The sequence below is a fragment of the Sminthopsis crassicaudata genome, chromosome 4 (genome assembly GCF_048593235.1).
Source record: "Sminthopsis crassicaudata isolate SCR6 chromosome 4, ASM4859323v1, whole genome shotgun sequence".
Classification (NCBI taxonomy): domain Eukaryota; kingdom Metazoa; phylum Chordata; class Mammalia; order Dasyuromorphia; family Dasyuridae; genus Sminthopsis; species Sminthopsis crassicaudata.
The window spans coordinates 410,348,466-410,373,844 of NC_133620.1; the positions used below are offsets into that span (position 1 = coordinate 410,348,466).

At 35.7% G+C, this 25,379-nt stretch overlaps 1 long non-coding RNA gene across 3 annotated transcripts in view; it reads left to right on the top strand.

Moving 5' to 3' along the window:
• LOC141539672 (uncharacterized) overlaps positions 1-25,379 on the top strand; it is a 227,083-nt gene that overhangs the window by 70,707 nt on the left and 130,997 nt on the right. For 2 of the 3 annotated variants that reach the window (XR_012481360.1, XR_012481359.1), the window contains exons 3-4: positions 2,928-2,992; positions 3,111-3,226. The exons of the other annotated variant lie outside the window; for it this stretch is intronic. This is a non-coding gene — a long non-coding RNA (uncharacterized LOC141539672). The remainder of the gene's footprint in view (positions 1-2,927; positions 2,993-3,110; positions 3,227-25,379) is intronic. 3 annotated transcript variants of the gene reach the window in all.

Here is a 25,379-nt window from a genome sequence, read left to right on the forward strand (position 1 = left end):
GAAAAATGCATGAGGTCAGGGACTATATTTGTCTATATTATTTTGACCAGCATTTATTAAGTATCTCCTGGGGTGGCAGGCACTGTGCTAGTCATGGACCATACAAATATACAATGAATTCTTCCTTGATCTCAAAGACTTTGCATTCTATTAGATCAGAGGTTCTTAACCATTTTTGTTGGTAAGTTGGTAAGTCAATCAGTAAACATATTATGTACTTGCTCAGTTGCAGCACATTGCTAAACATTGCTTAAAAACTGCCAAGTGTGTGTGTGTGTATATGATGAAGCCCTCTGGCAACTTTGTGAACCCTTTGGACTTCTCAAAATAATTGGTTGCCTACATTCTAAAATTGAAGAAGATGCAAAATTTCAGTTAGAGGTTAGTAAAACTAGAGAGGTAATTTTTTTTTCTTCTCTAGGTCCATGGACTCTCTGAAATCTTTGCATGAACTGGATTTTTTGAAAGCTTTATGGACCCTAAATTAAGAACTCCTGTACTAAGCAGATAGAACAAGTTCACAGATAATTGAATATGTATATGTACATATATATGGTGATTAAAATGACAAATTTATTAAAAATTATGTGCAAAAGAAAATAAGAGGATGTTTGTATCTTACCATCTATCCTACCATTACCCCCGCCTTCTCATTTGGTACAGTATTCAGTAGAATATAATTCAAGATTTAATGGGTCCCTTCCTGTATTGAATGGGGAGGTAATAAGCAATTATTAAGTGCCTATTAGGTTTCAGACATTTTGCTAAGCACTTTGCAAATATTATCTCATTTGATCCTCACAACAATCCTGGGAGATAAATGCTATTATTACCTCTATTTTATAGATGAGAAAACAGAAGCAGAAGAGGGAAGACAGGCAAAATGATGAAGATTCTTGAGTTCATATCATATGAAGACTAGTCAAAGGAACTAGAAAAGAGAACATTCTTGGGAAAATGTCTTCATGTCTGAAAGGCTGTCATATGGAAAAGGGTTTAGGCTAATATTTGGTTTTAAAGAACAGAACCAAAAATAATGGGTTACAAAGAAATAAATTTAAGCTTATTCTCCAGGCATCTTGAGATCCTGACAATTAGAGCTGCCCCAGGGGGAATGAGCTTCTTCAAAAAGTTATAAAGTTCTCCTTCCTACAAGTTTTGAAGCAGAGTATGGATTATTACTTGATTAAATTTTTCTAGTAGAATTTCACATTATTTATAGCTTAAAGTAGCTGAGATACCTGAACAATTCCCAGTTCTATGATTCTGAGCTCTGGAGAGGGGAAAATCTGAAGAAAAAAAAACAAAAAAAAAACTTGAATTTTGTTTTGTACATGCTGAGTCTGAAGTTCCCACAGGACATTCAGAATGCCCAACAGTTAGTGATATGGAACTGGAACACAGGAGAATGGGTAAGGTTGGATCTATAATCTGAGAATCATCTGCATTAAGAGAATACTTAAAACCTTGGGAAATGATGAAGTCCCTAAATGAGACAATACACTTTCTAAGTGAGAGTATACAAAGAGAAAAAGTAAGAATCAAGGACAGAGTTTTGCAGTACATTCATGGTTAAGAGGTATATTATGGATGCTGATTTCACATAGGAGACTTAGGAACAAAGAGGTAGGAGAAGAATTCAGAGAAAGCAGTATCTTGAAAATCCAGAGAGGAGAGGGTACTCAGGAGCAGACAGTGGTTTGCATTGTCTAAACCTACGGAGAAGTCAAGAAAATAAATTTGGCAATTAAAAGATAATTAGTAACTTAGAAGAGAGCAGTTTCAGATGAATCAGGAGTCAAAAGTTAGCATGACATTAAGAACCTGAGATATTTGGAGAGATGATGGTGCCCTCTATGGAAATTCACAAGAGCAGTTATTTTGAAGAACAAGATAAGTGATTGTAACTCATCCTTGACTATTCATTCTGTACCTCTCATTCTCATTGAAAAAGGAAAGTACACACTCTCTTCTTCCATCCCTCCCTTTCTCTCTCTCTCTCCCCCTCTCTCTCTTTTTCTTTCCCTCTTCCTCTCCCTTTCCCTTTTCCTCTCTTTTTGTCTCTGGGCATGCAAGTATATGTGTGTGTGTGTGTGTGTGTGTGTGTGTGTGTGTGTGTGTGTGTGTGTGTGTGTGTGTGTGTTTGTGTGTGTGTGTATTTCTGGGCAATCCCCAGGGCATAAAGTCAGATTGAGGGTCAGTTGCAGAAACCTCAAGATGATGGAATCGGGGAAAGGGCAGTGAGATTTTTTTTCCCTCTACAATTAGATTGGCTATGAAAGATGCAATCCATTTCCCTGCCCCTTTGATGGCCGTTCAAATAGCTCTTGAGGTCAAGCCATAGCCTCTTTAAGATCATTACTTGACCTCTTCTTTGGAGGTCTTCTCAAGAGATCAGGTTTTTGATAGCACATACTTCCTATGTACTGGAAATCAGGTCTCAGCTAGTACTTTGAATTACTATGTGTACTCATAATATTTTATTATGTATTTATTATGTATATTTTATTTCATCTCCTAAATCATAAGAGCCTTGAATGTAGAGGCTGTTTTTTTTCCCTTTCTTTACATTCCAAACAGGCACTTATCAGACTTTTGATTGTGTTGAGGTGAAACCTCCTGGCATAGGAACAGCATCCAGGGACAAAGACACAACCACTCTATCACAATGTCCTGGAAGTTGGTGGGGACACAGTGAGGTTAAAGCACTTGTCCATTGTCACTCAACTAGTATAAATCAGAGGCAAGGCAAGAATCCAGATTTCCCTCTACCCTATCTACTCTACTATCCTAAAAACTTAATAGATGTTTGTAAGAACTAAGCTCAATGAAAAATAAAAGGGAAAAGAATGTGTGTTTTGCTTCTCTAGAAAGGCTACTATATTTATCAGCAAAACTAAATATAAATTCTTTCTATCTTATCACAGGCGTGCTGAGCTCTTTTTGGAGTTGACTCGTTTAAAATTGGTGGTCACATGCCAAGTCCCTATTGGTGGGTTCATTTCAAGTGTCTAATGAAATATGAATCTCTTTAAAATTTAATGCTAAATCAATATTAATTCAATAAAATATTTTAATCCAGGGCATTAATATTTCATCTTTTTACACAGACTTGAAGATTTCAAAAGCCATTTTCAAGCTTTTGACAAGCTGTCCAGTTCTGCCAAGCTGACATCGGAATATTCCTACCTGTACCACCCTTGCTCTCTCAGCTTGAGCTGCCCAGGTCAATAGTTATGTTTATTCAAAGCCTGAAATGAATGCAAATGAGATGCCCAGCATAGAGAATCGGATAGAAGTTTACCTTGTTTAATAGAGTTTATAGTTTCTCTTGTCTCTGCCTAGAATATACTTAGAGGGAGTTTCTCATTCAGCCTCTCAGGTTAATCCTTGTTCACACTAGGGTTTGACTCATATCAAACCTGGCGTGCTGAGGCACCTGAAGGCTGTCACTGACAAGGGGTTGTAAAGAGATGGACTGCCACTGATCGGCTCTAAATGAGCCGCTTGCACCTCGCTGATAAAACCAGAGATTTAGTGGAGCAGACAGGCCTGAGCTTAAACAGGCTTCTCTCTCTCTATTGAAACACTATCCATCAGTTTCATCAGTCATCTCCCCTGTCAAGCACAGTCAGCTAAAACAATGGCTCGGGTGTCTGAGTTTAGCGGAGAAAGGGAGAGGGGGGCTCAGATGTCAGATAACAGATACTGATGGGGTGCTCTGATCATAGGCTTGGCGGCTGGGTCCCCAGATGAATTCTGATTAGGCCATCTGATAGGCTGGGTGTCCAAATCAAGCCATAAAGACTTTAGAGATAAGGTAATGATAATGAATTATGGAGAGAAAAAGAAAAAAATTGGGCAGCTCTGATCGAATCCAAGGAGTGTTGGGTGATGGCTAAAGCAATAAAGTTACCCCTGCTGGGCCATCTGCCTTCATTTGTCTTTAACATTTCTGTGCTACAAGAGGTCTGGGCTGTTGGGGTGAACTGCAACAATCTCCCAAAGAAGAAAATGCGAATTGAACATATTTAGAATTTGTTGGCCAGTGGCTACTATTGTGCCAGAAGTTTCAAATGAGCTAATATAATCACTGGAGTGTGTGTGTCCCAAGCCAAGAGAGCCAGTCTCTATATATGTAAGTGTGTTTAGGGTACATGGGTTGCTCTGGAGGGAATTCAGATGAGAAGAAAGATGGGCTAGGAAAAATTAGTATAGAGATCTGGAAACAGGATTAGGGTATTTATTATTTTTTGTTTTGTTTTGTTTTGATTTTTTTGACACTGATATAGATCGAATATTGCTGCATTCTCCAATCACAAAAATATTTAACAAAGTCTATTGGAAAGAAACACAGAAACAAAGAACCAGAATATTACAGTGAGAAGAACATTAGGTCTGAAATCTGAGAACCTGGGTTTCAGATACTGCCCATTTGGCCACTTGGTCCCTGGCCTTAGTTTCCTAATCTGCAAAATAAGGGATAAGACTACATGGCCTCTGAAATTTCTTTTAACTTGGTGGAGATAGTGTGGTATAATGGAAAAAGCTCTAAATAAGGACCTGGTATTGATGTTTTCCTTCTTGAATCTTGTTTCTGACTTGTATGTGGAGTTGATGGATTGTTATGACCCATCTTTTCTACCAAGTACCTCAGGAAGTACAATGCCCTGTGAACTAATACCACCTCTGCCATGTAACCACTTTGGGCCTCAATTACCTTATTTGTAAGAAGAATGGATTGGGAAAATGGCCCTTCAAGATATCTCCTCCGTCTCTAGATTTATGATTCTGTCACTCAAAAAAGGAAATATGCATGTTCTGCTTCTGACTAGTCCCTGTATGAGTTAGTAGTTTACTTAGCATGGATCTCTATTTCCTCTTTGGTAGGATACTATAATGGACTTTCATAAGCCCTAAAGGGGAGAAATCTCTTTCTCCATCCCCTTTTTGGTTTCTCCTCTGAAGAGTCATGATAGGACATGACTACCATTGTTTTATCCCAGGATGCTCACATCTGGGGTATGTATGCTTTTTTATATCCAGAATGTGTAGCTGCTTTCCTCTGATACATATGTAAAACTTTTCCCCACCCTTAATTTAGTTGATTGTTTTGTGCTTTCATATGCCTATGGAGATTCATTATCCCCCTCCCATCTTGTTTTTCAGCTTCCTCCACCCATACTTGGTCTTGGGACGAGGGAGTTAAAGTTGAAAAATGGTACTTCTACTGCTATCAAGAGAGCAAATCAAGGAAAAGAGTCCTTTAATTATCTATAGAAGAGAGATGAATTTTTAGTTTCCCAAGTTAGAATATATAGAAACATTAGTATACCAGAAATTTCAATCTGAGGTCTAAAAGGGACTCAGAGGTCCACCTGGAGAAGCAAAGTAGTAGTGGGGAGGAAAAAGGAGCACATGATATTGTTGGTTCAGCCTCCTATAATCAGCCCCAAGGGCATCCAGGCCTTGTGGTCTGACAATATTTCTTTCTCCTCCAGCAAAATAGCATGGTCTCTGCACACAGTTGATGCTTAATATGTCTTTGTTTATTAGAGAAACAGCATGGTGTAGTGTAATGAATTCTCCTGGAATCAAGAGAAGCTTGATTTTGAATCCAGTCTGACCAATTCTAGGATCCCAATCAACTACTTTTTTACACTAGTGTGCCTCAGATTCCTCATCTGTCAAATGGTAATTAAAAACACTATGGAACCCAACAGGATTTCTGTGAAGCTCAAATGAGATAAGATAGATAAAGCATTTTGTAAAATTTCAAGTGTCTTGTGTTTATGATTTATTCAATTAATTGAATGGGTATGCCAAAAGGGTTATGCTCATTTTTAGGTTGCTTAGGTATGCCCAGCCTTATGATAAGTCAAGTCAAGTCAAGAAGCATTTACTAAACTTTTAATATGGGCTGTAATATGCTACAGTAACTGATAAAGCAAATACATTCCAGCTGATCCTGTCCTTAGAGCCCATCTTCAAAGAGTTCAAATAAATATAAAATGAGATAGAGCACAATGTTTTGAGAAAAGATAAAAAACAAAACAAAAATAAAAAGAAAAACAAACAACCCAACCCCATTTAAAATCTTTTAATTTTTTCCTTAATTTTTATTCTAACCTCTATCTCCCTGTCTTTGCCAAAGCTGTCCTTTATGCCCAGAACTTTACCTTTTTTTCATTTTTACTGTTGGTAACCCTTAATCCCTTCCAGATTTAGCTATTCCATCAAAAGATCTTTCAAATTGCCTTCACTATTAGTGTGTACTCCCCACTCTCCAAATCACTTTGTGATTATTATGAATATTTTAGTTGTATATGTCACCTTTTATGAGCTCTGGGGATCAGGCACTCTTTCTTTTTTGTTTTTATATCTTCAATATCTAGAATAGTGCCTGATTAGGTACATGCTTGTTAAATACTTGTTTTCATATTTCAAAGCGTTCTAACAATTGTGTAGAAGAGAAGAATTTCAATATAAAGGAAGACAAGGAGAATTTTTTTGAGACTGGGTCACTCCATCTCTCCTAACCTGGAAATACAGCAATGATGCCATTACTGATGGGCAGGAGGATTTTGAATTATTCCATTTCCAACTTGGAGTAGTTTGTCTTTCCTTAGGCAGCCATATTGATACCAGTGCAATGACCCACCTGATTTAGAACACTGCAGATCTCAGAACTTCCAAGCTCATTATCTACCATTCTCAGCCTCTCCAAGAGTAAGACATACAGACATGAGCCACTATGATTGGCCAAGAATATATTCTCGGTGTTAGGGGAACATACAAAAATAATTATTAGATAAGATCCCTGTCTACAACATTCTAATAGATGGAAAAAGACAATATCCAGATATCCAGATAATACAAGAATGGACTGGTTTACAAATAGTTATTTTGTGTTCCTTTCAAAGGTCAGGTCTTTTGAGAAGGTGATTATAATTTATAAGAATTCAATTTGCATCAAAATTGTAAGATAATTGATTTCAAATAAATATGGAAAACAATTTTCTAATAAATATATTTTCTCTTTCTCCTATAGTATCTGAGCTACAGAGTTCAAATCTCATTTTATTATGGGTGGATTTATGATTAATTCTGTTATGTTCTAGGAACTTCATGCTTTCAGGGGACTTTCCTAGGTTGAAAGAAAAGATTGGAATTAAATATTTCTACTGAGCATTTTTCTGAAAGCTATTGAATCCAATTAACACTGTATAAATGTGGGCATTGAGTAAAGGTAGATTTAATGAGAGGAATCTGATACTGGATTCTTAGTTTTTGTGTGTGTGTATGTCATAGACCCCTTTGGCAATCTGGTGAACCCTATGAACTCTTTCTTAGAATAATGGTACTTTTAAATACTAAAGAAAAAATATATAACATTACAATGGAAACCAATAATATTGAAAAACAGTCAAAACATTAAAAGAGTTCACAGATCCATTAAGAAGTTAGGTTAGAAGTTCCCCTAATTCTTTTGTAGGTTGTTTAGTCCTGTGTTAGAGCCATGTAATTATTGTCTTTGGGGTCTACTATATGTTTTTTCATTATGGTAGAATTCCTAAATAAAAGCTTTATTAAGGATTGATTTATTTATAATCCTTCCTTCCTATTCTGTAATGGTTATTCTACAATTTATAGTAACTTAAAATTACCAAGTAACAGTAATAACAGCTAGCATTTTAATTGCACTTTCCTATCAGAAAAACACTGCACATATATTATTTAATTAATGACCCTGGGAGTTATTCCTAGTTTACAGATGAGAGAAATAAGGTAGGCAGAAGTTAAATGACTTGCTCAGGAGGTCACACAACTAGTAAGTACTTATGAGAAATTGGGTCTTCCTGACTCCAAGTCTGCTCTTCTATCTACTATTCTATCTAGCTATTTCAGAAAGTAACCTAGCTATACTAAGAGGTTATTAATTGTTCGTATAGCTCTTGATACAAACATCTTTAATCATAAAATGTGTAAAGAGAGTATGGTAGAGATGTGGCATTATAGTCAGGAAAATAGTAGTTGTGTATCTGCCATATATTCCTTGTATGACCCTCATCATCTTTTAGGAATGTTAATTTGGTATGTGTGGGGAGGATGAATTGGAGAGATAAGAAGGTAGAAGCAGGAAGATTAATAAGGAGGCTGTAACAATAGTCAAGATGAGAGATGTTATAAGTCTTAACTGGGTTAGTATTTTTTGGTGAGTAAAAAAAAAAAGAGATCCTAAAAATGTGTAAGTAGAATTGACAATACATTGCAACTGCAGTTATTCCTTCCACATTGCAACTTTCCCCATTGTAGTTTTGATATATCATAGATAAAGATAAGAAATTAAATGGAAATTTTGGGGGAATTTTGCAGAAGCTGAAAATGATACTTGAAGACCAGCAGACAATACAGAGCCTATCACCAAATAATTAACTCAAATTTTATGATAAGGTATTATAAATCCTCCATTAAAAAATAGAAAAATTCAGATTTCTTTTCTGCTCTGAAGAGGGAGCCAGATTTTTTATGTGAATTTTCCAGATTGGGAGGGGATATAACAAGCCCCTAACTCCTTCACTGTGAAAGAGATAAGTATGAACTAGATATATAAGAGATAAGAAGATGAGTCAAAAAATAATTCCAAGATTGTGAGTCTAAATGATTGGAAGAATGGTAATATCTTTAGCAGTAATTTGTAATTTTGGAGGAGGAACATATTTAGATGGGAAGATAATGAGTTCCATTTTGTACATGTTGAGTTTAAGAAATTGCTAGTTCATTGATGTGGAAATAGACTTACAGAATAAATTAAAACTAGCTACATGGATTGAGAGCCATTTGGGTTAAAAAGAGTGGAAGCTGGTGAGACTACAAGAGAGTTGCAGAGGTGCAAGATGTGAGATCTTTGGGATCACCTGTAGTTAGTGGATGGGAACTGTAGGATGATCTACCCAATGAAACTTAGAAGGAACTTTAGAAAGTTATGAAAAGCACTTACAACTTTATAGTCTGTTTTCAATTCTGTCTTCAGATACTTAGTAGCTATGTGGCATTGGCTAAGTCACTTAACTTCTGTTTGCCTTAGTTTTCTCAATGGTAAAATGTGGATAATAATAGTCCATACCTCATGGGATTTTGAAAATCAAATGAGATATTTATAAAGCACTTAGCAATAGTGCCTGACACATGGAAGGTGCTTTATATATGCTATTGTTATTAATTTTGTCATTATCATCACCACAAGTTAACACAAGAGAACATTTCTAGGAGGATGATATGCTAGTCACTGTCAAAAACTTCAACGTGCTAAAGTACAAGAAGAATGGGGAAAAATTCATTAGATTTTGGATAATTAATAGATTGTTGGTAACCTTGGTGAGAAATATTTCAATTGAGCACTGGGGCCAGAAACCAAATTACAAAGGATTGATAAGTGAGTGTGAGATTAAGAAATAGAGCAAAGAATTTAGATCACCCTTTCTAGGTGTTTTAGTATGAAAGGAAGAAGGGATATGGACAATAGCTTGAGGTGAATGGTAGTCAATTTTTTGTTGTTGTTGTTTTGTTTTGTTTTGAGAAAGGGGACCTGGGAATGTTCATAAGCAACAATGAGAGCCAGTACTTAAGGACAGATTGAGCAAGAGAGATGAGAGAGAGCAAGACCTAAAGAGAGAGAGTGACAGAAAAACAGGGAAAGAGAGAAAAAACAGAGGGAAAAGGGAAAGGAGGGAGAAAAGGAGACAGAGTGGGAAGGAAAGATGGAGAGAGAAACAGATGGAAAAGAAGAGGGAGGAAGAGAGAACAAGAGAGAGAGAGGAGAAAAGAGAAAGAGAGAAAAGGAGAGGGGGAAGGGGAATAGGGTTAAAGAGAGAGAGAGAGAGAGAGAGAGAGAGAGAGAGAGAGAGAGAGAGAGAGAGAGAGAGAGAGAGAAAAGGAGAAGAAGGAGAAGAAGAAGGAGGAGGAGGAGGGAGGAGGAGGGAGGAAGGAGGAAGAGAGGAGGAGGGAGAGAGATTTATAAAAATGCATCTTCCAAAACACCTACTGAATAGACGTGCCTAGGGCATACAAGGACCTTAACCTGCCCTTGTTTAAATGTCAATAATTCAATTCATAAAGGACTCATGATTTTATTAGTATTTGGTATTTTCTTCAATGATGTTGGTTGTAGCCTCAGACGCTGTAGCTGAAAAATTCATCAGCCCCTGGATACTTTGATAATGAGTCTCTCCAATCTTACTTAAGCTGGTTCTCAGATAATAGGCATGCAGCCCATCTCTGAATCTAGACTCAAAACTTTCAGGTTGATAACAGAATTTGGACTCTTCTGGTTTAAGCTTCCAGAGAAACAATAATATAAAGAGAGCTGGAGTCAAAGGTTCTAGATACAAATCGTATCTCTGACTACTTGTATGACTTTGGACATTCCATCTCCCCTCTCAGGGCCTCAGTTTCCTTATTTGTAAAAGGAAAGAAGTTGAATTAAATGACCCTAATGTCTTTTCTAAATCTATAATTTCATTATCTTAAATTTGTACAAATCTATCTATAAAATGAGGTTAAAGTTATTGATCCTGAAAGTGTTTTCAAGCTCCAAAGCCTTGTTATTCCATAAGAATCAAAGCTCTGTCAATTCTTTCTACCATGCTAGAGAGGCTTTTGTGATGGAGTAGGTAGTTGTTATCTGAAGGATGATCCTAGCTAGATTTCTAAGAAGCTTGTCTCCAGATTGCTTCCAGAGTGATGGAACATTTTTTTGGCCACAACAATTCTCAAAGACCATTCACAAAATTGTGGAGGCTTTATAATCTGTATCAATGAGAAAGTGCTCATATTAATGAAAGCATAGATCCTTGAACTACAGACATTAAGGCATCTAGGTGGTGTGGTAGTTAGAGCACTGGCAGTGGAATCAGGAAGACACCAAATCTGGCCTTAGACACTTATGAGCTGTGCGATTTTTGGCACATCAATTAACCTCAGTTTCATTATCTACAAAATGGGGATAATAATGGTGCCTATCTCTCTCATGGTGGTTGTGAGAAGCACTTGAGATACTATTTTAAAGTTCTTACCATAGTGCCTGGCATATAATAAGGAGTATATAAATATTATCTATTATTATTATTATTATTACTATGTAAATTCTATAATCATCATTAAGGATAACAGAGGTCTCCTACATTTTCACCTGCAATGTTTTGACTTTGTGTAAATTTTATCTATATTGTAACTTCTGCATTCTCTTTTCTCCCGTGCCCTGCTCTCTTCTCATCTTTCCTTTTTTAAAACTTTTTCCTCTCTCTTTGTGCCTGTCTGTTTCTTTCTCTGTATATATCTTCCTTTCTTTCTTCTTCCTCCCTCTTTCCCTCTATCACTATGTCTGTCTGTCTATCTCTGTCTCTGTCTTTGTCTCTTTTGGTTTCTCTGTCTTTGTCTCTCTTTGTTTATGTCTTTGTGTATGTCTTTCTGTCCCTGTCTCTATCTTTTTGTATCCGGAGATGTGTAACCATGACTTTAAGTCTTTGTCGCATTGAAATTATTGGAAGAATTAAGCATGTTTAATTTGTAGAAGAGAAGACTCAGGGGTGCCATTATTGCTGTCTTCAAGTACCTTTCATGAGGTAGAGGGATTTAACACCAGAAGAACCAGGAGCAACAGGTAGATATCACAAAGAGGTTGATTGGAGATTGATGTCAGGAGTTAAGAAAATGTTCTGTTGAGAAAATGGAAAGGGCTTCTTGAAGCAGTGGAAACAGTGGTGGAGATTGTGGTCCCTCTCCCCTTCCTTGGATATCTCCATGCAGATGATGGATCACCACTGACTGGGTATGTTATAATGGGAGCTCTTTTTATATAGGGGTTGGATTAGTTGGCTGCTGATGTTCCTTTTCACTCTCAAATTCTGTGATTTTGTAATCCATTGGCTGGAAAAAGTTAAATTATTACCTGCCTACCAGCACTTTTTCTTTAGGCTATGACAAATTATTTTGTTCCAATTTAAACATATTGGAAATATCACAATTTGTGAAAGCTAAGTATAGAATATCTTCAAGGAGGCTCGTCCTCAGTTCTGCTCAGATCTTCCTTCAGGTAGAGAAATTACTTTCACATGCAATCTGAGTCTTCAACAGTGTCAGTACAGCTTGGTAAGGCAAGTAAATATTGTCTTAAGCACTGCCTGTGCTCTGTAACCTTTTCAGTCCTCACAGTCCTGTCAGGAAAGGGGAAGTCAGCAAAGCCACCTCTGAGAGCTTTCATTATATGTCATTCAGTGCCCTGAAAGGAGAGGTTACATTTCTTCTTGCTCTTCTCTCCATACGGCCACATTCCTCTGGTTAACTTTTCATGCCTGGAATAAATCTTTTGGTGTCTGTGTTTTGACATTTTGCTAACCACAGTGTACAGAGTAGGATCTGCTTCTATTGAGGAAGCACTCCATGCAGGATATTGGAGTCTTCCAGGGTGAGGAGATGCCAATTTTTCATGAAGCAATTGATCAATCACACATACATCATAAATCTAGAGCTGGAACAGACCTCAGAGACCACTGAGTCCAACTTTCTCATTTTATATGAATAAAGGTCTGTGTTCTAATCTACTTACTGTTTGACACTGGGCAAACAGTTATTTGATCTCTCTTATTTTCAATTTCCTCATCTATATAAATTTTCATGTATAACCTCATAAAATGAATAAAATGTGCATATGTGTATGTGTATATATACATATATATGCATATATATATATTATATCTATATCAGCTTTCAGTAATGATAATTGAGTTGATGGAAGCCTATGAGATCATTAAGTGAAATAACAGGGATGGAAAAAACAATAAGGTCCAAAATTAAGCTTAGGAGGGTAACAATGATTAGTAGGTGTGCCTTGCATAAAAAATTTAGCAAAGGGAACCAACAAGAAAGTTTACACATGTAAGAGGAGAACCAGGAGACACCAGCATCATGAAAACAAGAGAAGAGAAAATCTAGGAGAAGATGGTGATTGACAGTGATAAAGATTGCAAAGAAAACAAGAAGGATGAAGATAGACAAAAGACCTCTAGATTTGTAATTAATAGATTCCTGGCGATTTTGGAGAGAGCAGTTTGAATTAAATAATGAAGCTGGAAGTCATATTATTGAGGGTGTAGAAGAGAGTGAGAGAATGGGTCATGGAGGCCCCTAGAATAAATAGCTTTCTCAAGTTTTCAGTACTGGTGTTGAAGAAATAAAATAAAGAACAATAGCTGCTGGAAATGGTAGGGTCAAATGAAGGTTTTTTAAGGAGTGAGAGAAAAAGATATATTTGTAGGTATTAGAAAAGGACACAGTAGATATATAGAGAGATTGAAGATTAGTAATAGTAGAGATGATTGATAATGGGGCAATCTGCTGAAGAAGGTAGGATATAGGATCAAATGTAAATGTAAAAGATTTTGCTTTCATAAGGAGAAAGGAAACTTCATATAATACAGATGTGTAGGAGGAGAAAGTAGAGGAAGATGCCTGAGTTTTGAGGAGAAGAAAAGAAATTAGAGATAACTCTTAATTCATGGTCTCAATTTTTCTTGGGTGAAATATGGAACAAGATCCTCAGTTAAGGTAGTTGAGGGATTTGGTCCTGTAGGAGCCTTAAGGGAAGACCAGTAGGTTTGCAATAGTCTCTGTAATTAACAGAATAGTAAATTGACTAGGGAAGTAGAAATGGATTGCTCTGGAAGAATTTGTTATGAGTAGATTGAGGAATTGAGAAGTTGGATTAATTGAGAGGGTTATCAATATGTATGCTGAAGTCCCCTAGAATTTCCTGATCCAATTTCTGCCTGTCTTAGGTGGCAATGGAGAAGGGAAAAAGAAAGATTATGAGCTAGATACCATATTCATTGTGGAAGATTCAAAGGAAGAGAGGCTCTGAGTAATATTGGTACATGGAGAACTTGGAGGTGGCAATGGGGAACAAGGAGTATTTCAAGTCCAACATCAGTGAATGAGGAAGAAGGGGAGATAACTGAGTAGTAATAATGAGTACTGTAGCCCTGATCATTTTCTTTGGAAAATCATCTTGATCTTGATAGCACAATACCTGACACATAATAGGTCCTTAAGAAATGCATGTTATCTTCCTGAGTGGCTCTTTGGATAGATTAAAAAAGGTGTCTTTCAGACCCCGTTGCTTTAGAGATAAAAATACAAGGTAGGAGATAATGGATCCACTTATACTAGACAGAGGCCATGTCATCAGGCAAGATCACAAAGAATGAAAGGAGGAGGGATGTCAAGTCAGACATACTGGGAACTTGAGTACATAGACCTAGTGCAGGGATATTTCATATAGTTCAACTGGCTTCTCAATAGCTGCTACCTCTGGGAGGCTCAGAAGTTCCTTTTAACTCTTAAGGAGTAAAGTACAGGGAAGAAGTAGAGTGCCTTCCATCAGTTATGGACACTTCAGGAAGTGGACCTTTTGTTTTCTTAGATAAACTCAATCTAAAGAAGAGACATTTGAATGATCTCTTCATAGGGAACAGAGCTATAAGTAGTCTGAGGATGAAATAGGGCTTTGTTTTACGGCATCAAAATAAATATATATGTATTTTACTTTATGGATGTGGAATTCAAGCTTGAAAAAGTTTTAATATCTGTCCAAATTCACAAAGGTAAGTAACAGAGGTGGGATTTGAACCTAGGTTCTCCAGCTACAAAGACAGAATGCTTTTGACTATCCTTTCATGCCTCCTAAAACACATTTTGCCATATTTTTCCTTGCCAGCTCTTAATGCTTTACAAACTGACCTCCTCATCTGCTTATATAGCTGTATAATGTATACTTATAAACCTTATAAATATACATGTTCTTTCACTTGGCTAGACTGTAACCTCTTTGATGGCAAGAACTATTTTCACTTTTGACTTTGTATCTCTAGCATCTATTACAGAGCCTGACAAATAGTAGGCATTTAATAAATGTTTATTAATTGATTGGTTGATGATAGTGAATAGTTTTTGCTTGAGATGGTGTTACAGAATCTGGGCATCCCTGATGTCTGGGCACCACTAATGAAGAGTTATTCTTTTCATCTTTCTCTATTCCAGCCTCACCTGGTTTGAATGAAATCTGTCATCTTTCCTCCTCAGATCTCTGAACAGACAGCATCACAGGAATGGAAATGATCTGGGGAAAGGGACAGCAGTTGAGTGCTATTGGTTTGAAAGCTTGTCAGACTAACAGCCTTTCTGCCACATGCCATCGATGGACAGCCAGATAGTTAAAACAGCAGAGCTTTCTAATTTAGGACTGTATTCCTGGTATTGATGCAGGGACCTCCCTTGCTCCATTTTATATCTTTGATTTACTGTGATGTTTACTGCCCATTAAGCAGTCAAGCCATACAGAAACATTTTGATGATCGACACAGAAAGCTAAAAAAAATGCCCCTAGCTTGCCCCTAGAAAGTCACAAAGACAATTGGAATAGAGAATTCCTACCCATAGCAGAGCTGACTGTTGAAACCTGGGTGCATATCTCAAAGAGTTAATTGCCAAAGTCCTAATTAAGCCTAGTCTTAAAAGAAGAATGCCTGCATGATCTTGGCAAGAAGCCCATAGAAAAAAAAAAAAAAGAAATATCTGTCACCGTCTCAGAGAACACAGTAATTAAGGTCTGAAATGCTTCCCAATCCAAGAATAAGAAGAGTTCAGAGTTAACTGTTTGAACAACATCTCTTCCTGAAATGGCCCTGTCACTGTATGCTTTGGAAGGACTTTCTTGTGGTGTTACTGTTTGCTTTGGAAAAGGAAGAAGAGTTCCTCTTAGTGATTGCCTGCTGGTGGGTGGTTTGGGTACTTTATCATCTTGGGTCATTTGGTACTTCCTTCTCGCTTACCCCTCATGCCTAATCAGTTGTTAAATCTGGGAGATTCTACTATGACATTTCTCTAGTTAGTCTCCTCCTCTATGGATAGGTCCAGTGACTTCCTTGTGTCCCTAGGATAAAATAAATGTAATCTCTGTTTGGCTTTAAAAATCCTCCATAATTTGACTTGCACTTCTCTTATTTTACCTCATATGAATCTCTTCCACACCATTCTCTATTTCATCAGACTCCCTGCTTGTTTTTCCTCAGATGGAACAATAAAGTTCCTATCTGCCTGGCCTTGTACAGTCTATCCTGGAATATTTTGTCTTTTCAAGTTGGATTTTAGAGTCCTTAACTTTTTTCATTGCTCAAGTAACTTCTACAGGAAACTCATTCCAATCACTATCCATTTACTAGCTCCCTCCATCCTGAAAATGATTCTGAATATATTTTGTTCCTGTTTAGATATGATGTATTTCCTTTCCACATTCCTCTCCCACCTTCACTGAATGTAATCTCTTTGAGAATAGGGCACACAAATATTTGTTAAATTAAAATGAAGTGAAAGAACATTAAATATGTCAAAAGACCTTGGTTCAAATCCCAGGCTCTGGTAGAGTGGTAAAATGGAAAAAGGGTAGTAGATTGGGATCAGGAAGACAAATTTAAATCTTGCCTCTTACAATATTTGGGTAATTTTTAGATAAGTCCCTTAACCTTTATGAGCCTGAGCTAAAAAGGGGTATAATAAGACTATTAGTACTTTTCTCACAGGGCTGTTGGAACACTTAGAGTCAATGATCTATGTAAGAAAAGTGCACTGCAAATCCAAGATGCTCTTAGGGGAAAAATTCATATCTTTTAATATTTTCATCAATTAAAGAAAGAGCAGCTTAATGAACTAGGTATGAAACTAAAATAGCTCTAAGAGAAAACATTTTCAAATCCTAATAAAACAAAAAAATACAAAGTCTGAAAATCAAAAATTTACAAAATGTTAACAATATTATTGAATTGTTAAAGTTAAAAGCTGTAAATTAATTTATAGCTTTAAAATAAATAATCAGCTAATCATCTAAAAAAAGTGAATGAGAGAAATCCAAATAGCCAGTGTCAAAAAAGGGAAGATTTAGAATACAAGAAGAATTAATAAAGGAAAATATTGGAAATGATTTTTCCCAATTACATGTCAGCAAATCTAATAATGAAATAGATAAATATTTACAAAAATATAAAATACCCAGTTAACAAGAACAATAATTTAAATAGCATAATCCCAGAAAAGAAATTGAACAATTCATAAATAAAATCCCAAAGAAAATAAATTCATTGCTACATGGATTTATATATGAATTCTATTAAGCTTACAAAGAACAATTAATTCTAACATTATGTGAACTGTTTGCAAAAATAGAAAAGAAAGATATTATGGCATTTTTCTGTAATATAAATATGGTCTTTATAACTAAGTTATGAAAGGAAAAACTAGAGAAAGAAAAATACAAACTAATAAACCTAATGGATATCAACTCAACACCATGAAATAAAATATTAACAGATTCTATAGCAACATATTCAAAAATTATGCAGGAGAAAAAATTTGGATTTTAGCCCTGCAGGGCAGAGTTGGTTTAATATTAGGAAAATCTGAAACCTAACAGCCTATACTAATAACAAAAATAATACAAATCACATGATTAGATAGAAAAATATTTTGATAGAACATACAACCCATTTAGAATAAATACATTTTCCTTAATATCTTTAATATCTTAAATAACACCTTTATTAAATCAAGAACCAGTAGGCAGACATGGAGAAACTATAGAGGTCTCCAGCCCAAGACTGGAATAAAATAAGAATTGTTAGTGTCATCATTATTAATTGATATAGTTATAGATATGCTGATTATAGCAAGAAGTCAAAAAGAAAAGAAATTGAGGCAATCACAAAAGGAATACACAAAAAAGAAAAAAATAGAGTAAGCAAAATTAGGAGTATAGTGTTTAATAAACTCAAAGACCTCAAATACTGGGATAAAAATCACTATTAGAAGAAAACTATGGAAAACTGAAAAGGAGTCAGGCAAAAATTAGAGTAGACTTCTATATGTCACACAATAGCACAGAATGTACGCATTGCCAAAGTACAAAGAATCACATTATAAACAAATGAGAGAAGGGAGGGAAAAACCATTTGCCACTATGTGGAGTAGGAGAATTAACGATTAAACAAGGAATAGAGAAGATTGTAGGAAATAAAATGGATATTTTTGATTACATGCAATTTACAAACTTCTTCACATATAAAATCAATGCATTTAAAATTAGAAGGGAGAACATTTATGATATACTGAGAAAAACAACTGTAAGAAGCTTCTCTGGTAAAGGTCTGATATCCAAGATATAGGCTCATAAAAGCACAGATTTAAAGCTAGAAGAGATATTTGTATCCATAGAGTCTAACCATTTCATTTTACAAATGAGAAAAATGAGGTACAGAGAGGGTTAAAGACTTGGTCAGGGTTATAACAGTGTCTGACTTGAACCTAAGACTTCTTTACTCCAGGTTTATTCTCTGTCACATGAAGTTGACTTTGGGAGCATATGTAGGAAATTGATTCAAATATATAATAACAGGAAACATTTACTAACAGATTCATGGCCAAATGATACACAGGCAGTTCTCAAAGGAAAAAAAGAAAGCTTATTAACAGCAATATGAGAAACACTTCAAATCTTAGTAAAAGAAACAAATTAAAAGAATTGAAATTCCTTTTTATCCCTAGCCTCCCAAAATTGTCAAAAATGACTTAAAAAGGGAATGTAAAAATATTTGAGAGTCAATAAAAGTACTGTTATTTGCTCTCTTGGAGCTATGATTTGGTTCAGTGATTCTAGAAAGTAATTTGGAACTATACGCCCAAATTCATTAAATTGTGTATAGCCTTTGCCACAAAGATTGTACTACAAGGTCTATCTCAAAGAGAAGGAGGACAGACCCATATGTGAAAACATATGTATAGCATAACTTATTATAGTAGCAAAAGACTAAGGGGTTTCCCATCATTTGGGGAAATGGACAAATTATTATATATGAATGTAATGGAATATCATTGTATTATAACAAATGATGAGAGGGATGGATTTAGAGCAACTTGGAAAGATTTCCATGAATTAATTCAGAGTGAAATGAGTAAAACCAGGAGAACAATTCACCATAGGAATTAAGGGTCAGATAGTAGTTTCACACACTCATATCTATAAGACAAAAGGTTTTACTTATGTTAACGTTTGATAATCTGCAATAAAATTTAGACTTTATCCTGATGAATGAATTAGAACATTGTAAGGAATGTAAAGATGAGTGAAGTAAAACTTTGTAAAGAAAACAAACTTTTTAAAAACTTGAGAACATTGAACAATTCAAAAAACAAACATGATTATTCTGAAAAAGGAGGCTTAAAATGTAGGGAAAGAAAGCAATGGAATGTGAACATTTATGCCTCAGAAATTGGCAAATACTATAAGTCAGGTTATTGTTTGTTGAATGTTTAGACTTAAGAAAATGATGGAGAATTTGTTAATAATGCAGACTAAGTTATTATATGTGCACATATTTCCCCAGAGAGCTGCTTGTTAAACATTTACCAGCATATCAATAGCCATGAACAAGAAAAAGCTAGAGGCAGATATGTGTGTGTATGTATAAGTGTGTGTGTGTGTGTGTGTATGTGTGTGTGAAATAGAAAGGAAGAAGAAAGAAGAGAAAAAGAAGAAGAAAATGGAAAGGAAGTGGGGGTGGAGGTTGAGGAGGAGGAAGAGGAAGAGGAGAAGGAAATGGAAAAGGAGAAGGAGGAGAGGAGGAGAGTGGGGAGGTGAGAGGAGCTACTGAGAGTGATGCAAAAAAAGAGGGAAAGAAAAATGAATCATTGAAAAGAGTGAACAGAAGGAGCTTCAGAGGAGACACAGCAAGACAGCTTTGAACTTAGCAGGTTAATTTGTAAGGTACCTTAAAAAAAACTGCTTAGAGTAGAGATTTATGATTTCATTTAACATTCTAATTCTGTTCTTGGCATTGAGAAATTATTGTTTGTTGATATTCATGAAGTTGAGAATAACAAAATATAGGAAATTAAATATTGTTTTGTAAACTCTAAAGCATAGAATAGCTTATAATCACTAGCTTTGTTACCTTAGCTAAGTCATATGATTTCTCTCAGTCTCAATTTTCTTCATTGGTAAATGAAAAAGTTGGCCTAAATTAACTTAAAACTCTTTAAACTACTAAATTCTGTCAGGCTGCTTTGGTTGAAGCTTGTGTGTTTGTTACATCTGTCATAATTGAAAGTTAGTGGATTAATGTCTGTAGCAGGAAAGATCAATTAGCAAAATGATCTTGTTAAGCCTTCTATATTTTGAACCTAATAATTTGCTTGATTTGAGTAAGATACCCTGCCTTCATCAGTCACCAGTCTCCATGATCAAATGAATATGTCTTTGAATTCTGAGTATTTATCTGGGTTTCATTTACAAATCTTTCATTTTACCATAGGGATTCAGGGTCAAATAATAGTTTCATACACTGACATCTATAACTAAAACAAAAGATTTTACTTGTGTTACAGATAATAGTTTTTCATAATAGAAATGCAGACTTTATCCTGATGAGTAAATGAAGTGATTTTGAACATTAGCAGATATTGTATTTCATCTTTTTCAGTGCATCAAACATGTAACCCCTGAATGCAAATATTGAAATTGCACTTCCTATTTACTGATAAAAGATAACAACATTTTCAAATCTTCATGTTTTTGTTTTCACATACTTTTATTCAATATGTTATTCACTTATATGGTCATATAATTATTAGGATGAGGCAGCTAGGTTGCATAGCGGATAGAGTGCCAGGCTTGGAATCAGGAAGATCTGACTTTCAATTCAGTCTCAGATACTTGTGTTAGCTGTGTGACCCTGGACAAGTGACTTGACTCTGCTCATCTCAGTATCCTGATCTGTAAAATGAGTTGGAGAAAGAAATGGCAAACCACTCCATTATCTTTGCCAAGAAAACCTCAAATGGAGTCACAAAGAGTCAGATGTGACTGAACAACAATTATTAGTATTTTTTTTTTTGCAATGGTAAAGTAAGTTGTTTAATATTTTAAAAATTGATGTCTACCTTGAAATCTTTCTTCAGAAATACTTCTCACATTAGTCTCCTTCTTTCCATTTACACAACCTCTACCTTAATTTAGTCTCTTTAGGCTACCTTATTAGCCTCCAGGAATACAGTGTAACATATTAGGTATTAGTCTGAGCTTTAGTTAGTTTAGCCTCAAATTTGCTGTGTGACTTTTGGTAGCTTACTTAATCTCTCTGCTCTCTCTGTGTTAAGGGGAAAATATAGTATATCCAAAGGAATTTGATTCAATTGGTATGGAGGGAGTGAGTGCTTGTCTCTCAGTTTTTAGTTGCAATTGACTTAGTATTTTAGAAAGCAGCTAAATGGCCTGAAGGAGATAAGGACCTTCTCAAAATGTTTGTCTTATAACCTAAGAATGATGTTTTCAGGGAGGATGTGGCACATGGTGTCTTACACTAGTTGAGGCAAAGCTTTCATAGACTTTGGTTGACTAAGAAATATACTGTGTTTTCACTCATTCCTTCTACTGTTACACCTTATAACGGCTTCTTTTGTGTTTGGTAAAGAAAGATAAAGGTAAAACATTTGTCCATTTTGTGTGTCTTAGACTGATGCTCCCCTCCCCTTTCTCTTCCCTTATCTCCCTCCCTAAGATCAAATTTTACTGTTTTTTTTTTTTTTTTTTTGGTACTTCCATAATCCTGACTCAAAGTATAGAGTGATACTTTTTAAGACCTATTCATTTACTCATGTAATACATGTCCTATTCAGAAAGGTCATACAGTTTAAAGAAATTTAGGTAGTCAGTCAACCGAGACCATGAACCTTTCTGTATTTCCTCACTAGTCTCTGTTACGTTCCTGTTATGATCCAACACTCTTTGGAGAAATGATGCCCTCTGGCACAGTATTTTCACTGTCATAAGAGTTTAGTTTCTTGTGATCTCAGTGGTATTTAAAAATAAGCTCTGAACTACATGTTTAGCCAAAGCTATGGGAACATGGATGTCAAGTCCATTAATCATGGATAAAAAAAAATTCTCTGGGTTGGAATGTCAACTGGGGAGTAGCTATGCCCTACATTGTAAAATATATTCAAAAGACCTCCCAATTAGGTCAGCTTGTCCTTCTACCCTAAAATCCCTCTCTATCTCTGTGTCTGTCTGTCTGTCTGCCTCTGTCTGTCTGTCTGTCTGTCTCTGTCTCTTTCCCTCTCCCTTTCTCTTTCCCTCCCTCTCCATTCTTTCTCTTTTTTTCCTCCCTTTATAACTAGTAGTTATAGCTATAATCCTTACCACATTCTGGGGTATGTAAGGATAGTGGACATAAACCTAGTCACAAGCAACTTCTTTAGAAGTATGTAATTCTGGGGTTATTAATTTTTGTGTGTGTTGTGGATACACACACAATAGTCTAGTGAAGTCTATGGATCCCTTCTCACAATAATGTTTTAAAATATATAAAATAAAATGCATTGTATTGTATCAATTATATCAAAATACCATTATAAAATATTATAAAAACTAGTTTACTTATCCTAAGTTAAAACCCTGATTTAACCCACAGTCATCATTTATACCACAATCACTAAAATAGTAATATAAAATCACATGTCTTCTTCATTAAATGGAAAATATCTTAGAGTCATTTAAAAGAGCCTAACAATGTCCATTTATGCCTAAACAATTGGCTCTAGATGGTTTTAGGAGAAAGAAAAAAAGTAAGCAAAACCGTGTTCATTTCTGATTATGTGAAGGCTCTGGGAAGGAGTTTTGAATTGCACCCATCAAAAGTGATAGGATAGGGAATGGGATGCGAGCGTTCTGAGATCATGTCCGAAATGGAGACACATTAACAACTAGCTATTTGGAAATGGTAAATAGCCATGTATGAATTCGCAGTGTAAATGCACATTGCTACAAAATAATGTACATTTAGAACCTGTAAATTGCTAAAGACTTAGGAGGCTGCTTCTCGTCCCTGGCAGATGTTCCTCACATCCCTCAGTGCTCCAGGCAGCTTTCAGAGAAAGGGATTGCTTCTGTAGAGAAGCAGTATAAAGGTTTTAAAAGAAAAAAAATAAAACTGCAGTGGCTTTCAAATGATATACATTTGAAGGACTGCCTTAGTTCTGAGGTAAAATGCTGCTATTGTTGGACTGCAGTTAAAAATGATACAATTTGTATGGGGTTAGATAACCTGAATTAAGAGGAGAGAATTGGGGATGTAAGAGGCCTTGCTGAAATTCACATGATGTCATTCTCTTTAGCTGAGAGCATGCACAATGGTCAAAGAGGAGAGCCAAGACGTCCACCTGCCAAAAAACGAATAGGAAGATTGGCTAGCAGGTTAATGTCTTAGTACTATGTTGTTAGAAGGCTGTATTGTGTGTAAAAATGAGGATGCAAACTCTGAGTCAAGAAAACCTAGCACTTATGTTGCATCCTAGCCCTTATGCAGCCCTTAGATAGCTCCACTCCCCATCCTCTAGTCTGGATTGATGGTGTGTGCTTTTCTTGCTCTGGAACAGTTTTCCTAAGGACAAAAATTCTTAGTTAAAGTTCCATTTCCTATAGCTGTAGAATGGAGTGGTAGTAGTGGTGGTGGTGCACCATAAATGTGGGTAATAACAACCACAGCAACAGTGCTAGCTGGTATTTATCTAGTACCTACTGTGTGCCAAGCACTATACTATTTTCAATTATTATCTCATTTGATCCTCACAACTTTTGTAGTTAGTAACTATTATTATCACCATTTTACAGATGAGGAAACTGAAGGAAGCAGAGATTGAGTGAATTTCCCACTAGGTCAAACAACTAGTAAGTGTCCAGATTTGATTCAACTCTTCCTCATTTCAGTCTCAGCACTCTATTCACTGTTTCTGGATTGGGGAAGGGGAGTACTTTAATTTCATCAAAATCCATTTCCTTTGTAACTTTACATATTTTATTTTATGCAGTTAAAAATATTTTTCCAATAAGGGATCCACAGACTTCATTACAAGGCCATAGTGTTTCATGGCACAATGAATGTCCACGGTAAAAAATAAATAGATAAATTGGCTGTTTCCTTTCCTCCAAACTAAAAATGCTTTCTTCTTTAGCTGATTTCAATATATCCCTTTAGCAATTCTAATTTTTAAATTGTGTAATATTTAACTTTGTTATTTTCCTTTACTGGATCATAAGATTCTTGAGGTCAGAGATCAAGGAATATAGGATCATTGCATCCCCACATTGAAAGTAGCCTCAGAGGTCAGTTAGATTTGTCTCCAAGGAGGAAAGTCTTCCTTTTCATTAGATATAGGTTAAGTACAAGAGAAAACAAAACAAAGTAAAGCAAACAGACAAAAGTGACAAAAACTTCTTAATAATTAAAGCTGTCTAGAAAGGGAATGAACTGCCTCAGGGTGGGTGTTCAAGGGAGCATAAAGATCTTGAAGGGAAAACTGCATGACTACTCATTGGAGGCATTGTCATGCACAAAGTCCTTTTTAAATTCAGATTGCATTTAATGACCTTCAAGGTCCCTTCTAGTTTGAGAATTCTGTAACTGTCCTCAACACTTCAGTCCTTACTACATTGAAACCGAAGGGAAATAGTATCTTCTATGAGCCATTCACTGTTCTAAGTGCCTTTAATTTTTTTCTCTCTCTCTCATTTCATCCTCATAACAATCTTATGAAGTAGATGCTATTATTAGCCCCATTTTATAATTGAAGAAACTGAGGCAAACAGAAGTTAAGTGACTTGCCTGGGGTAAGAAAATGCTTGAGGTCATATTTGAATTCCGGGGTTCTTGTTTTCAGGCCTAATACTCTACACTCACTACTCCACAGAGTGCCTGTAAGCACCATGGACAGAGCTGGTGCTTAAGAGTTTTTCCAGGCATTGACCTAGTAAGGAATTGTGAGATTCTTTTTATTAAATCAAATTTGTCACTCAACACCTCAATTTAATTTTCTGGACTTACAAGGAGACTTTTTCATTTTTTTATTAAATGAAATATGTAGAGATTGCAACATCCCTCTGTGCTATTTGTTTACTATATATAAAAATAAGGCATTAGATTCCCTAGCTCAAAATATCCCTTTAAAGGATTCCTCTCCAAAAAGGTGTCTCCTGGGCATGTATGAAATCACACATGATTCCTTAAAATATACAATAGGGATATGATTGTTAGATGCCCTAATTTATGTCTTGATATTAATTCAGCACAGAGTTCAAATTGAAGAAGGATTCCTTATAAATGATGAGGGTCTCTAAATGTTCCAGTTTATGAATGAAATTGTGATTGTGTCAAGCTCCTGGGACATTGCAGAACATCCTAAATGTAAAGCATAATCAACCAAAAAAATTTGGTGTGAACATC